Genomic DNA, 12,794 nt, shown 5'->3' with positions numbered 1-12,794 from the left:
CCACAACCAGCACTTGTCAAGTTACTCTTAACTTCAATTAAAAGTACCTATCTATTTTGCCTATAAAATCAGTCTTCCATATAATTGCTTAACACTAGGTTTTACTGTTGTGTCTGCCACATATTTGACATGTTTATTTTTTGTGATGCTGGGCGTTGAATCTAGAGGCTACAATGTGCTAGGTCAAGCTCTCCATCACTGAACTTAGTCCTGGCCCTCTTTGTTTCAGTAGCCCAGGCTGATCTCAATCTTGTGAGCCTCTTACCTCAGCCTCCAGAGTGGCCAAGAGAACAGGCATGTACCAGCACACCTGATTGACTTCATTTTGAATTGAATGGTTTCTCTTCCTAGAACTCTTATTGAATCCCAGGTGTGTGTGTGTGTGTGTGTGTGTGTGTATTACATATACATATTTGCTTCATTCATTATGTCATTAGGAGTAATGTACAAGACTTTCAATATTGAAATAGATGTTACTGTATTTCACAACATAGATAGATAGATGGCATTGCATTGATTTTTTCAGTAACTATGTAAGTAGATTTTATTACGTATGAATTTCAAGATATGAGAGGAAATGTTAAAAAATATTTGGAGGCCCTTGAGCCTAACAGTGCTGAAAATGTGTTGGGGAGATCCCTACCAAAAATGTTTCCAACGTAGTAACTTGAATCTCTTAATTTCAATGTCTTTAACCTTGGGAAGGTCTCTTAGAAAATAAACTCTCTTGTGATAAAGTAAAACTCATGTAAAAATGCCTCCAGAACTCAGGAGGCTGAGACAGGAGGAGTGTTGCAAATTCAAGACCAACCTGGGCTACAAAGTGAGCCCAAGGCCAACCTGAACCTGAACTCCTATTTTTTGAGATCCTGTCTCAAAAAGACAATTCATATAAAATTTAGTCATTCTTGTGGTTTCATTTCAGTTTCTTTTTATTCAGTTAATTATAGATACAATTAAGTTAATTACTTTTTTATTTAAAAATAGAATTTATTATATCATCCAATCTTATGAAAGCACAGGCTGGGCATGGTAGCACATGTCTGTAATCCCAGCTCGCGGGAGGCCGAGGCAAGAGAATCACTATGAGTTCGAGCACAGCCTTGGCTACATAGTGAGACAATTCCTCAGGAAATAAATAAATAAAGGAAGGAAGGAAGCAAGCAAGCAAGCAAGCACGCACAGGTCTACAATTCCTTGGCTGCAATCCTGAAATCTAGAGATCATTTGGCAGCAAAATTTGTCCTGAATTTAAATGAGGCCCTGGATTCAATCCTCAACACTGCAAAAGAAAAAGAAAAGAAAAAACTAGACCATTTGTGCTCTTACTTTTTTTTCTTTTTGCCAGCATTGGGACCAAAGCAACAGAGTTCTACACGCTAGCCAATCACTGTACCGCTGAGCTACATTCCCAGCCTCTTGTACTCTTAACTCTGTCTTAGCATGACTAATCTTGTGCAACATTGTTAATCTATCTGATTATGGAATATTGTTCTCAACTCTGTCTGCTGGGAATTGTTTTTTCCTTGGATTGGTTTGGCTTGGCTTGGCTTGGTTTGGATTGGTTTTGAACAGGATCTCACTATGTAGTACAGACTAACCTTGAACTCACTATGTAGCCCAGGCTGACCCCAAACTCCTGCTGATCCTCCTGCCTCTGCCTCCCAAGTGCTGGGATTACAGGCATGTGCCACCATATCTGGCTTGGGAGACATTTTAAGATGTGCCACATAATTGCGTATTATCTATTAAATTCCAAAATCCAAAATATATCTGACATCAAGATTTTCAGAAAAAGTATTGTAGAACTGTCTCATTTGTCTGCCTATCCATCCAATCTCATATATATGTTTCTCTAAGAGCTATTTGTTCACATAATAGCACCTAGGTGATGTGATTTAAACAAATATTTAGTCTCTTCATTTTTCTGCATCATTAGAACTGTTCTTCATGAGCATGTCAAAATAGAATCCTTTTTAAATTTAAGAATAAAGGAAGGGGCAAGGGACAGGGAAATATAAACAATTAAAATGTGTATGTACTAACTCCTTACAATCAATGTAATTACTATATGCTATAAGCATGTATTAAAAAAAGAAAAATTGAAAAAATTAAAAACAAAGGGCTGGGAGTATAGATCAGTGGCAAAGTGAGTGCTTAGCATGTGCACGGCCTGGCTTCAGTCCCCAGCATGAAGGAAAGTTATGCTACTTAAAGATGCAAATGTCAGTTATCTTAAAAATTAAGTCGTGTGAAAAATCGAATCCTTAGTCATTTTAATTTCAGGAAAAGGCGTCTACACAGAAGAAAACAAGGAATAAAAAGAAAGGTACAAACTGTGGGAACTGAGTGGCAGGAACTGGATTCTATGAGCATTGCTTGTTGCTTGAGAAAATTCCTGGTGCCAAGCAGCCATGTAAGTTTCAAGTCAGAACTTACTTGCTGCTGTGCCTGTGGTTTATGTGTATATTTCTCAGATACCATCCTTGAGAAATGAAACTTATCATTATCATTGGGAGCTATAGATGTATCCTCAACTTTTGCTCATTGGATGTATTGAATGAATCTCTGATAAACACCCAATGCCCTTGCCTTCTCATCCCTTCTGTGTTTTCCTGTCGTAACACTGTGGATTATCACATTGTCATCACCATATGTAATGAAACTGCAGTCTTTTTGTGGCAAAGGATCAAACTCAGGGCCTCAGGCATCCTAATAGGTGCTCTACCACCTACCTACATCCCTAGCCCTGAAACAGCAGACTTTACCTAACCAGGAAGGAGAGCTTTTCCTCTAAACTAGATGTTTGTCTAAATTTTCTAACTCTTTAATTTGTCCAGTCATTGTGCCCTTTCCATATTCAAAAGCATAAGCTTTTATGCTTATGGTCCCTTGTTAGCAAGTTGATAAACTTTATCAATTGCTAAAAATCGGTTTGTTTAGGGAATTTTGTTTCTAGCAGTAGAAGAATGAAGTCTCTCTTCATTCATGTATAAACTGTTGTGGCATGCACACACACACACACACACACACACACACACACACACACACACTGAGATGATTTCTAACCTCCAAACCAGGCAGCTGTGTTCCCCAGGAATCTTCCCACCCTGCACTCAGAGACTGGGTTCACAGGATTTCTAGTGAACAACGGCCTAGAGTGACCCCAAGAGAAATACAGTTTCAGAAAAGTTGTCCCTTCCCAGAGGTCCACTGATCTGCAGTTTGTGTCTTTACCCCAGCAGAGGGCAGGACAGCCATAGATAAACTACAGTTGTAAAGCCAGCCTCCAGATGTCTGAACTGGTTATTAAAGGCAGAGAGATGACAGTAGACCCTTGTTCCAATGGACAAAGGAAGTAGAAGGCAAGATCATTATCTGAGTGGCAAAGTAGAATGAAAGGGGAACTTTAGTGCCTGTTAAACTAGACCAATTTTACCTAGTATAACAAGGCAAAGTCTAGAAAAAATCACACAACTCTAACAACTTATGATAGGATGTGACTTAGACATCTTTAAACGTTTTTCTTTTTAATCTTCACTTCTTGAACGAGGGCAGAAATTCTTGATGAAGGACCCTCATATTTTTTTGTATACTTACATGGGTAAAAGCCACCTATTACAACTTTCTGATTACTCCTCAAGAATAAGCCTGTTCCCTTCAGAGCCTGCAACGTGTTCCTGACCCAAAGTCAAAAGGGGAGTTTCTCCTTATGGATCAATTTTATCATGGAAAACACATTTCCCAGAAGCTCTCCCACTTCTGCTGTTTCACTGACAAAGGCAGCAGCCTGTGTGTTTTTGTAAAGCTGAAGCCATCACTGGCAAGGGGAATGGAATTACTGTGGTTGGCCTGGAGCTCTAGAGAGACCACTTTCCACCCACAGTCTCTGGCAAGGAAAAGGTGATAGAGCCAATGGAATGGCTGTGTGGGTAACGCTGTAAGCTGGGAGGGAGTCACAAGACTAGAAAGTAGAAAGGAGGAACTAAAAGGCTACTCTCAGATCTCACGATGAGAAAGTCTGAAGCTTACTAAAACCCAGTTCCGCTGATTCCTGTCCCTGCTCTTCCTCTGTTGACCAATGTGTAAATCAGCGGCTACAGGTGCTGTCCTCACTAGACAAGTCGAGTAAGTAGAAGATATCCAGGTCCACAGGACTAGAGGAAGAAGAAGAATCGTTTTAGAAGGGCAAGGAAATGGGACTGGTTTGGGCCACAAAGAATAATTTTAACCTGCAGGCATAATGCTTGGATATACTTGTATATCACAGAGCCACCTTCTAAGAAAACTACCTCACTGGCAGCAATGCTTAAAAGGGCGGCTACAGGTGACCGTGTTCTGTACAGTGTGACCTCAATCCCCGCCCTCGTCCTAATCAGTTAGGCCAGAGTGAGTAACTGTCCCAAGAGCAGGTGACCACAGGCTGACTAGCATCTTATAATCTGTGCTGGCTAAAATGACGAGTTGAGCTACTCAGTTGTTCTCTCGGTTTAAGAATGATCCTGAAAATGTGGGGAGATCAAGGCACTCAGGTGCAGGTGCTGGGAAAGAAGATCCCAAGGAGTAAACCCCAAAGCTGCCGTGAGATGACTAAGAAAAAAGCTTAAGGAAGCTTTAGCAGAGAAAGAGACGCAGAGAACTGAGCTGAGGGAAGGAAGACCATGGTTTTCATGTAAAGGAACTATGAAACAGACACAAGATAAGAGGAGTGGTGTCAGTGGAGGCAGAGCAGAGTAGAGAGCCTTGACCTGTTGCACAAAAAGTCCCAAGCCAAGCCAAGCCAAACCAAAAGGAGACTTTGCACCGAGGAGCTAGAAAGGCAGCGTTTAAGCTTTAGACCAGTGGAATGATGGATCTTCATGGCAGTGGACTGTTGCAGACAATTCCTCAAAGGCAACAACACTGAGTTTAGGAAGAGTTTACACAGAATTTAGAAGTGGGAGGTTGAAGGAAGTGACAAAAGAATACATAATTGCTTACATACGTTGGGTCATATACTGACAGGCAGCTGGTCTTGAAACAAAGGAAATTGTTTAACATACTATAGAAACTCTGGGAACAAGGGAAGGGGGCCCTTAAAGAGTGAGCATAGTCATAGACATTCCCATAATATTAGGAACATTGCGGGGCTTGAATTAGCCCAGGGTGCCTTAAGGTGTAGGCAATTACTCTGACCCAGGGTTCATCAGAAGTGTGCGGCTGGGCTGCAGACGCCATCCAGGTTGACTGAATTCAACAGAAACAGCAGAATAGAAACTTGGTCAGGGATTTCTAATTGGTCATGAAATACCTATCAGTTTGCCATCTTACAAATGTGTTCCTACATTATAATTGTGCCCCCACAGAACTACTACTTGATGCTGAGGATAGTGCAATGACTTTTAATCACAGAGCCATTTTCAGGCTCTTAAATTAAATGTCTGGTGGGCCCATGGTGGCTACTGTATTTCCAAAGTCTTTCTGTCTGTCCCCTCACCTCCCAGGAATTGAACCCCGAAGCCTGAAGCATTCTACCACTGAACTATGTGCCCAGCCCTTTTTATTTACTTTGACATAAGGTCTCACTAAATTGCTCAGGGTGGGCTTGAGTTTGCAATCTTCCTAACTCAGACTTCTGAGGAGCTGAGATTATGGGAGTGTGCCCTGTGCTCAGCTTTCCATCTCTTTTAGCTCTGCTTCTACCCCTTGCTAACTCCTCCTTCCCTTAAAATTGCTTGTGAGAAACTGTTTCTTACTTTCAGAAGAGCCTGAATAATACACAGCCTTGGCACTAGAGCTGCAATACTAAGAGTTGATAAAACCACAGATTTCATGGTACAGAAAACCAGCTGCACCACTTACCAGCTATGTGACTTCAGACAACTTGCTTAACTTCCTTGTGCCTTAATCTCGTGTGAAATATGGGTAATGAGAGTGTCTACCTCTAAATTTTTGGTTCCTCTTTTTTTTTTTTTTTAAATCAGTACCGGAGATCGAACTCATGACCGCCTGCTTGCAAGGCAGGCATTTATGCCCATTGAGCTAAATCTCCAGCCCCTTCTACCTCTAAATTTTAAAAAGTTGAATATGTAATACACAAAAAGCCCTTACAACAATGTTTACCATATAATAAGCACTGTATAAAGACCTTTTTCATTGTCCATTAAGAACACAAAGACCTGTTATTCGTATTTATTAACACAAGAAGAAAGTGACAACTGTATGACAAAATAAAATCAAAACTGGTCAGTTTGGGAATGAAGACCTACCTTCCTCCATAGTAAAAGACTGCTTTTACAGAGGGTTTATACTATGCTCTGCTGTGTGCCACTTGGTGGTGGTGGGCTGGTCCTCCTGTGCTCCTCCACTTTGTCCTGATTGCTGGAATCCCTGGTGTGTACCATTCAGTTTAGCTTCTGTGACACAAAGCCACAGCGGAGTATGTGGCCAGTACCTCCTGTACTTACACAGTAAGGATTCCTGCCACAAGGCTGGGGCTCCCATACTTGTGGTATGCAGGGCTTCCGCTAGCACAACTTTGATTTGGGATCTGTGCAAACAAGAGTCCGTAGTGCCAGGTCATGGTGGGCTCCAGCAGCTCCTGTACTTTCCCCACAGGGATTTCCCAGTGTTGTTGTCCTTTTAAATGGCATCTCTGGCCTGCTTCCCCAGACTACCTTCCCAAAGCCTCCAGGGACTGCAGGGCAGAAAATAAACTTGAATACCTGAAATGCCTAGCTTTGCTCTAACTAGATCAGTTGGAATTTTCCACCCTTATTTTCCATATTATCCCTGCCCATAGAACAGCAAGAGTTTCTTTATTTCTCTAATACTAATGGACAGTTTTGGGGGCAAGTTCAGAATCCCTTTTGTCTCTGTTGTGTTCTAACCACACCTAGGAGCCAGCAAAAGCCAATTTTACTAAGCATTTTTCTTCCTACTACACGTGAATGCCCCAGTGGTAAGCACTGATCTACCAAGATAAGATGATTCAGTTATCTCTTCTGAGTTCTAAGAACTGGAACCAAATAGTCTAGTTATAACCCGACTGAAATACCAGTGAGTTGTGGGTAGTCACTTCCGTTGCATGATTGTGAAGCAGAAAAGGTGAGGCTGCAAAGAAAAGAATAACAGTTACATAGAGCAAAAGAGACCTAAGAGCCACCAAGTGTATTGTCTGGGTTTCTGACTGCTTTTCTTCCTCACAAAACATTTAGAAGCGGCAGGGGATATTAAAGTAGTCCATATTACAGATGAGGAAAATGAGACATTTGAGATATCGTCCAAGTGTCATCAGGTGATATAGCTAGTCATAAAAAGCATGCAACTTTGAGCATCCTGGTTGTAGGAGTTAGTAAAGGATCCCTTTTTGTCTCTTTGCTTTGGGTTGAGATTTCTATCACTTCAGATTTGAAGAGTACAGACAGAAGAGAACTGAGACAGATTCTTTTCGGCTGTTTTGTGGATTTTGGGGGGTTTTTTTGTTTGTTTTTGGTGTTGGGGATCAACCCTGTCTCAGTGGGACACTCTACCTAAGAGCCTGCATAGGGGCTGGGGATTTAGCTCAGTGGCATAAGCACCTGCCTTGCAAACAGGTGGTCGTGAGTTCGATCCCTGGTACCGATAAAAATGAAAAAGACCAAAAAATACAACTGGCATTCAAGTGTTTCATGATCTCATGGTCAAAGAAACACAGGGTTTTATTTTCCCTGGCACTCAGGAAAGAGCCTGCATGGATTCTTTGCAGAGTATCTAGTCTTGGATGTGAAAAAGGACCCTAAGGTACAGGAAAGGAGGTGAGAAAAGAAGCAGCTACAGACAGTTGGAGGTGGGAGAAGGCAGGAAATGGGGAAGTTCACACCCATTAACCTCACAGTTTTTCCCCCTGAGGTCTTTGTGTTAGACTGTATCACTTGGGGTGAGGAAGGATGGCGTCCCTGGAAAAAGGAATCACTGTAACTAGGAGAGTGAAGTTGGTTCCCCTCAGTTGTGATAATGGGTAATAAACTTCAGGTGGATGGGTCCACCTAGTTGTGTGCTTTTCTTAGCCGCGTTCTGCTGCGGTGAAGTAGGAGGACAGGGGCGGGGAGAGGAGAAGGAGGAAGTTAGAACCTTAAGGGGCAGACTGTGGTGCTGTGAAGGGCTGAAGGCCTCTGTGAAGTGGAAGACAGGTTTCCTGAGAGCCAACATGTAAAAGAGCTGAAGAAACAGAAGCGTATTTTAGAACCTGAAACTTTGCATTTTGAGATTTCTGAGATGGAAATGTTCTTGCTAATGACAGCATTCAGGACATTACCACAAAAGGGAATGGAAATGGAGTGAAGGGAAAATGGAGGAAATCATGGAATTTTGGAATAAATACATGTAAACGTAGAAGCACAGAGACACACAGAAATCTGGAAGCTGACCAGGCAGAAAACAAGTTAATCTACAATTACAGTACAATTACAAGAAACCTAGCCTCTTGCTCCGTCAGCTTCTCTGAACCAGCACACACTAAGCAATCCTAACGTTCTTGTAGGCTAAACTATACATGAAAGTAAATACTGTAATATGCATACCTTTGATATGAAGCACCCTGTGGTAGTCAGGGGTTGTGCAGAGAACAATTAGAATCAGGACATGGAATTCATAATATTATTTATGATGGTCACCCAGAGTTAACACAAGAAACTACAAGAAATCTGTCCACAACACCAAAGACATAGAATATTCGACCAAGGGCCTGAATCCCATAGCAATGTCCTATATGAGTACAGACAAAGACCCAGAGCTCATGACAGTGCCTCCCACAAGTCCAACTGGAGGTCTAGAACCCACAAGAAGCACTCACACCAGTCTGTTTTACGGATCCATGCTGGGAAGGCCCAAAAGGCAGTGGTGGAAGCTAGAAAGTATATGCCAGCAGGGTGATGGAGCTGTGCTGGTAGGTGGAGGGTTCTACATTGCAGCTGAGAAGTCCCATGTTTAAAGCAAAGACCAGGTCTGTCCAGAAAAGCACCACAGCCATCCTCAGCAACATGGAGGCCCTGAGCTCCTCCGATGATAAGCACAGTGGAGTACATGCCAGGAAGCCAGCGTGATGAGTTCATCCTGAAGATTAAGCGGTACACATTTTCCCCTCCAAGCCAGGACGCAATGCTCGATGTGAGGACCAGAGCTTCTCCAGGAGAGCCAACGGCTCAAACAGCAACTTGTAGGAGAACCGACAATGCCTCAATGCCTCTCTTCTCCTTCTCCACATCTCTGTTTATGCTGACAACTTTCCTCAGGTGGAACATCTATGCTCTGCACCATGGTAATTTAATTCTGCTGGTGCTGACCACCAGTTTTTAATCTATAACACACACATATTTCTTTCCAATGACCTGCAACCATTTTCTTGGAGTTGATGGGTACAGTTGTTCTTTTTTCACACCTCATGGGCTTTTGGTACTTCTGGAAGTACCAAAGTGGTGGAACACATCAAATTGGCTCCTTCGGTGTGTAACAATGAACACAATACAGGTCTTCCTGTGAGGTACGCAAGTACAAGCTGACTTAAAGGAAGCCTTCTGGCCCATCTGTGTTGATTTCCCAAGGCACTTTACACACTCCCAAACACTCTTACCCTGAGGATTCAGGCTTCTCTTGGACACTGCTGTCTTGCAATGTTAATCAACCCTTATTTTTTCTATATTCCTTGATTATAGGTAAATTCATTCTCTGTCTCTCTCTCTCAATCTCGCTCTTTCTCTCTCTGGTATTGGGAATTGAACTCATGACCTCTTGCTTGCCAGGCAGATGGTTGTACCACTGAGCTAAACACCCAGCCCCTATAGGAAAATTCTTTTACCACCCATGATACTTCCTTTCACATTGTGCATCTCACAAGGCAACACACATCAGGCACGGAACAGCATTCATGCAGATATACGCAGGCACACAGCACAGCAGGCATACACAAATCCTTGGATGTAGGACACAATACAGATCCTTCCCTCTTTACTTTCCCCTCTGCGACTCAGAAAAGTACACACAGAGACAGCAGAGATAAGCATACACACACAAATACGAGTTTGTATACTGAGCTATGTATAATCTCATACGACAGACACGGACACTTTGACGAACACACCACAGTCCCGTGATGTGAGGGAGTTAGAGTTTCCCTCCGGGTATTGTTTTCTTGTTGACTCTGGCTACTGTAGCATCCACCTGGCATATCCACTGTGTGTAGAAAAAGGACAGAAACCTGAAGCTACTCAGAAGGTAGAACTAAGTCCTTGGCACAGCACAGCTCTGGCTCATCAGCCCAGGATGTCGCTCCTACCTGAAACTGACCATCAAGCTCAGATGCTGCCCCAAGGACTCTCAGTCAAGGGAAACAGAGTGCCCCAGGACAACTGCCCCAACCTGAACAGACAAGCACTGCCACCCCTGCTGCCACCTTCTCCAATCCCATTACCTCCTTCCCAGACAACCCAGCCCTACCCCGGACAGATAGCAGCTGATAGGGAAGTGATCAAGTATGAAAAAAAAATGAAACTGGAGAGGCAGGTTAGCAACTAAGGCTTCATCTAGAAGAAAATGAAAGGGCCAACAGGTATTACTAGGTGGGAAAATGACACGTTTAAGTTTCCATTTGAGAGCTCCCAATTCCTAGAACACTATAATAGTTGTTTCTTTTCTTGTACCAGGGATCGAACGATCGAACTCAGGACCTCACTCTTGCCAGGCAAGTGCTTATGCCACTAAGCTAAATCCCTGGCCCTCTTAGCACATCATAAAAGTGCTCTAGTACCTTCCTATAGAAGAGGCTGGAAACCATTAGCTTACATGGCAGGAAATTTAGTGAGGGGCGTCTGGTCAGGTAAGAGAGGATAGGGAAGCCAGGCACAGTGGTATGCACCTGTAATTCTTGTACTCTGAGAAGCTGAGGCAAAAGCATCTTGAATTCAAGCCCAATTTAGCTATTTATCAACATTCTGTCACAAAACAGAAGATCTTGGATATATCTCAGTGTGAGAGCTCTGGGTTCAATCTCCAGTATTACTGGGATGTGGAGTGTTTCTAGAGCCACGAATAATTTAAGAATGTAAAGAGAAAGAAATGAAAGTGGCTGGGAATTTGATAAGAAAAGCCAGCTAAAGCTGGCCAGAGCTGGGCCCATGGACTTTTGTTTATGCTGATTAAAACTATGAGCAGGCACAGAAAGTTAATGTAGTAATTTACTGTGAGGAAAATACCTGTTGTGAAGATGGAGAAATCTATTCATCAACACAAGCATCCCATCATCATACAAACATACTGTAGTATATTTCAGTCTTAAAATTCTTCCTTGACCCGAATCATTCCCCTTCATATCTTATCTTATTTTTCTGCTTTCCTTCATAGACAAATTTCCAGAAAGAACTTCTTTCAAATGTATGTCATAGTTTGAGTCTGGGTGTCCCCCAAAAGCCTCATGCTATCATGGAGCAGGCTTTGAGAATTTGTGATTAACCCATGGTCCAATGCTGGGATTATGGGTGTGAGTGCCACACCTACGCTAGGGTGAGTGTGGCCTACATACAATATAAGGGACAGAAAGAGTCTTCTCTCTGTGCTCTCCTCCCTTTTAGCTCTTGTTTGTTTTGGTGCCTTCTGCCACCATGAGCTGTTGCCCTCTTGCTGTGTCACTCTGCCTTGGAGCCAGCTGATTATGGCCTGAAACCTCCGTGACTGTGAGCTAAATAAACCTTTCCTTCCTTAATTTTGAGTGTAAGGTATTTTGTCTCAGCAACAAGAGAAAAGTAACCAAGACTACATATTTCTACTCTACTTTATTCCAAAATGATTTTCACCTACCATTCCACAAGGGCTTCTCATGACAAGATTGTTGATGATTTTGTATTGCAAAATCCAACATACATACCCAGGTCTAAAATCAGAGGCTCAGAATTTCACTTTTTGCAACTCATCCCAGTTCTCCCAGTGAAGACAACTGATAAACACAAAATAAATCTTATTGAAAGCATAGAACAGATAATAAATGGGTGTTTGTCACTGCTTGCCCCTTGGGGTATGTTTGTTTGTGGATAACCAAGAGGCAAGTGAGTTTTTGAACAGAAAGACAGGGATTCAAGTTTACACATAGCTAAATTAAGGAGTCCTAATGAATTTACCTTGGGTTGGGATCCTGAAAAGGTGAATCTTAAAAGGATGAGTTAGATATAAGTAGGCCCTTCCAGGGATTGGCTTCAAATCATTCCAATCCCTGAAACTGGAATAAGGCAATTCTGGAATGCCAGTGAGTCCCCAAAATCAAGTATTAAAAAACCTTTCTGAAAGAAGACATTGTGGACTTCAAATTAGTGGTAGAAACATTTCTCATATTTAATTTTTCAATTAGCAACAGTCTCTTACTAACACAGCATGAATGCAATGAGATAATACATTACGAAATGTAAACTAGCAAGAACAGTGGACAATAAAAATAACTCCAGAGAAGCCCCAGGTATTGGAATTATAACAGACTTTATTTTTACTATGTTCAAAAGCAAGACTGAGAATTTCAGCACAGGATTGGGAACAACAACAACAACAAAATGATCTAAATGGAAATTCACAAATTAAATATCCAATAGCCGGTAATAAGAAACCATGGATAGGTTTACCGGTTGATTTAACAAATTAAAGAGATAATTTATGAACTGAAAAATCAGCCAGGCGCGGTGGCACACACCTGTAATCCCAGCACCTGAAAGGCTGAAGCAGGAGGATTGGCACAAATTCGAGGCTAGCCTGTGTTACATAGTGAGTTCAAGGCCAGCCGGCACTACAAAGTGAGACTG

This window comes from Cavia porcellus, unplaced genomic scaffold (assembly GCF_034190915.1).
Source record: "Cavia porcellus strain 051 isolate PalLab524CR breed Dunkin Hartley unplaced genomic scaffold, mCavPor4.1 scaffold_1, whole genome shotgun sequence".
Lineage (NCBI taxonomy): Eukaryota > Metazoa > Chordata > Mammalia > Rodentia > Caviidae > Cavia > Cavia porcellus.
The sequence above is the reverse complement of the archived record's forward strand: the minus strand, read 5'-3'. Positions refer to the sequence as shown.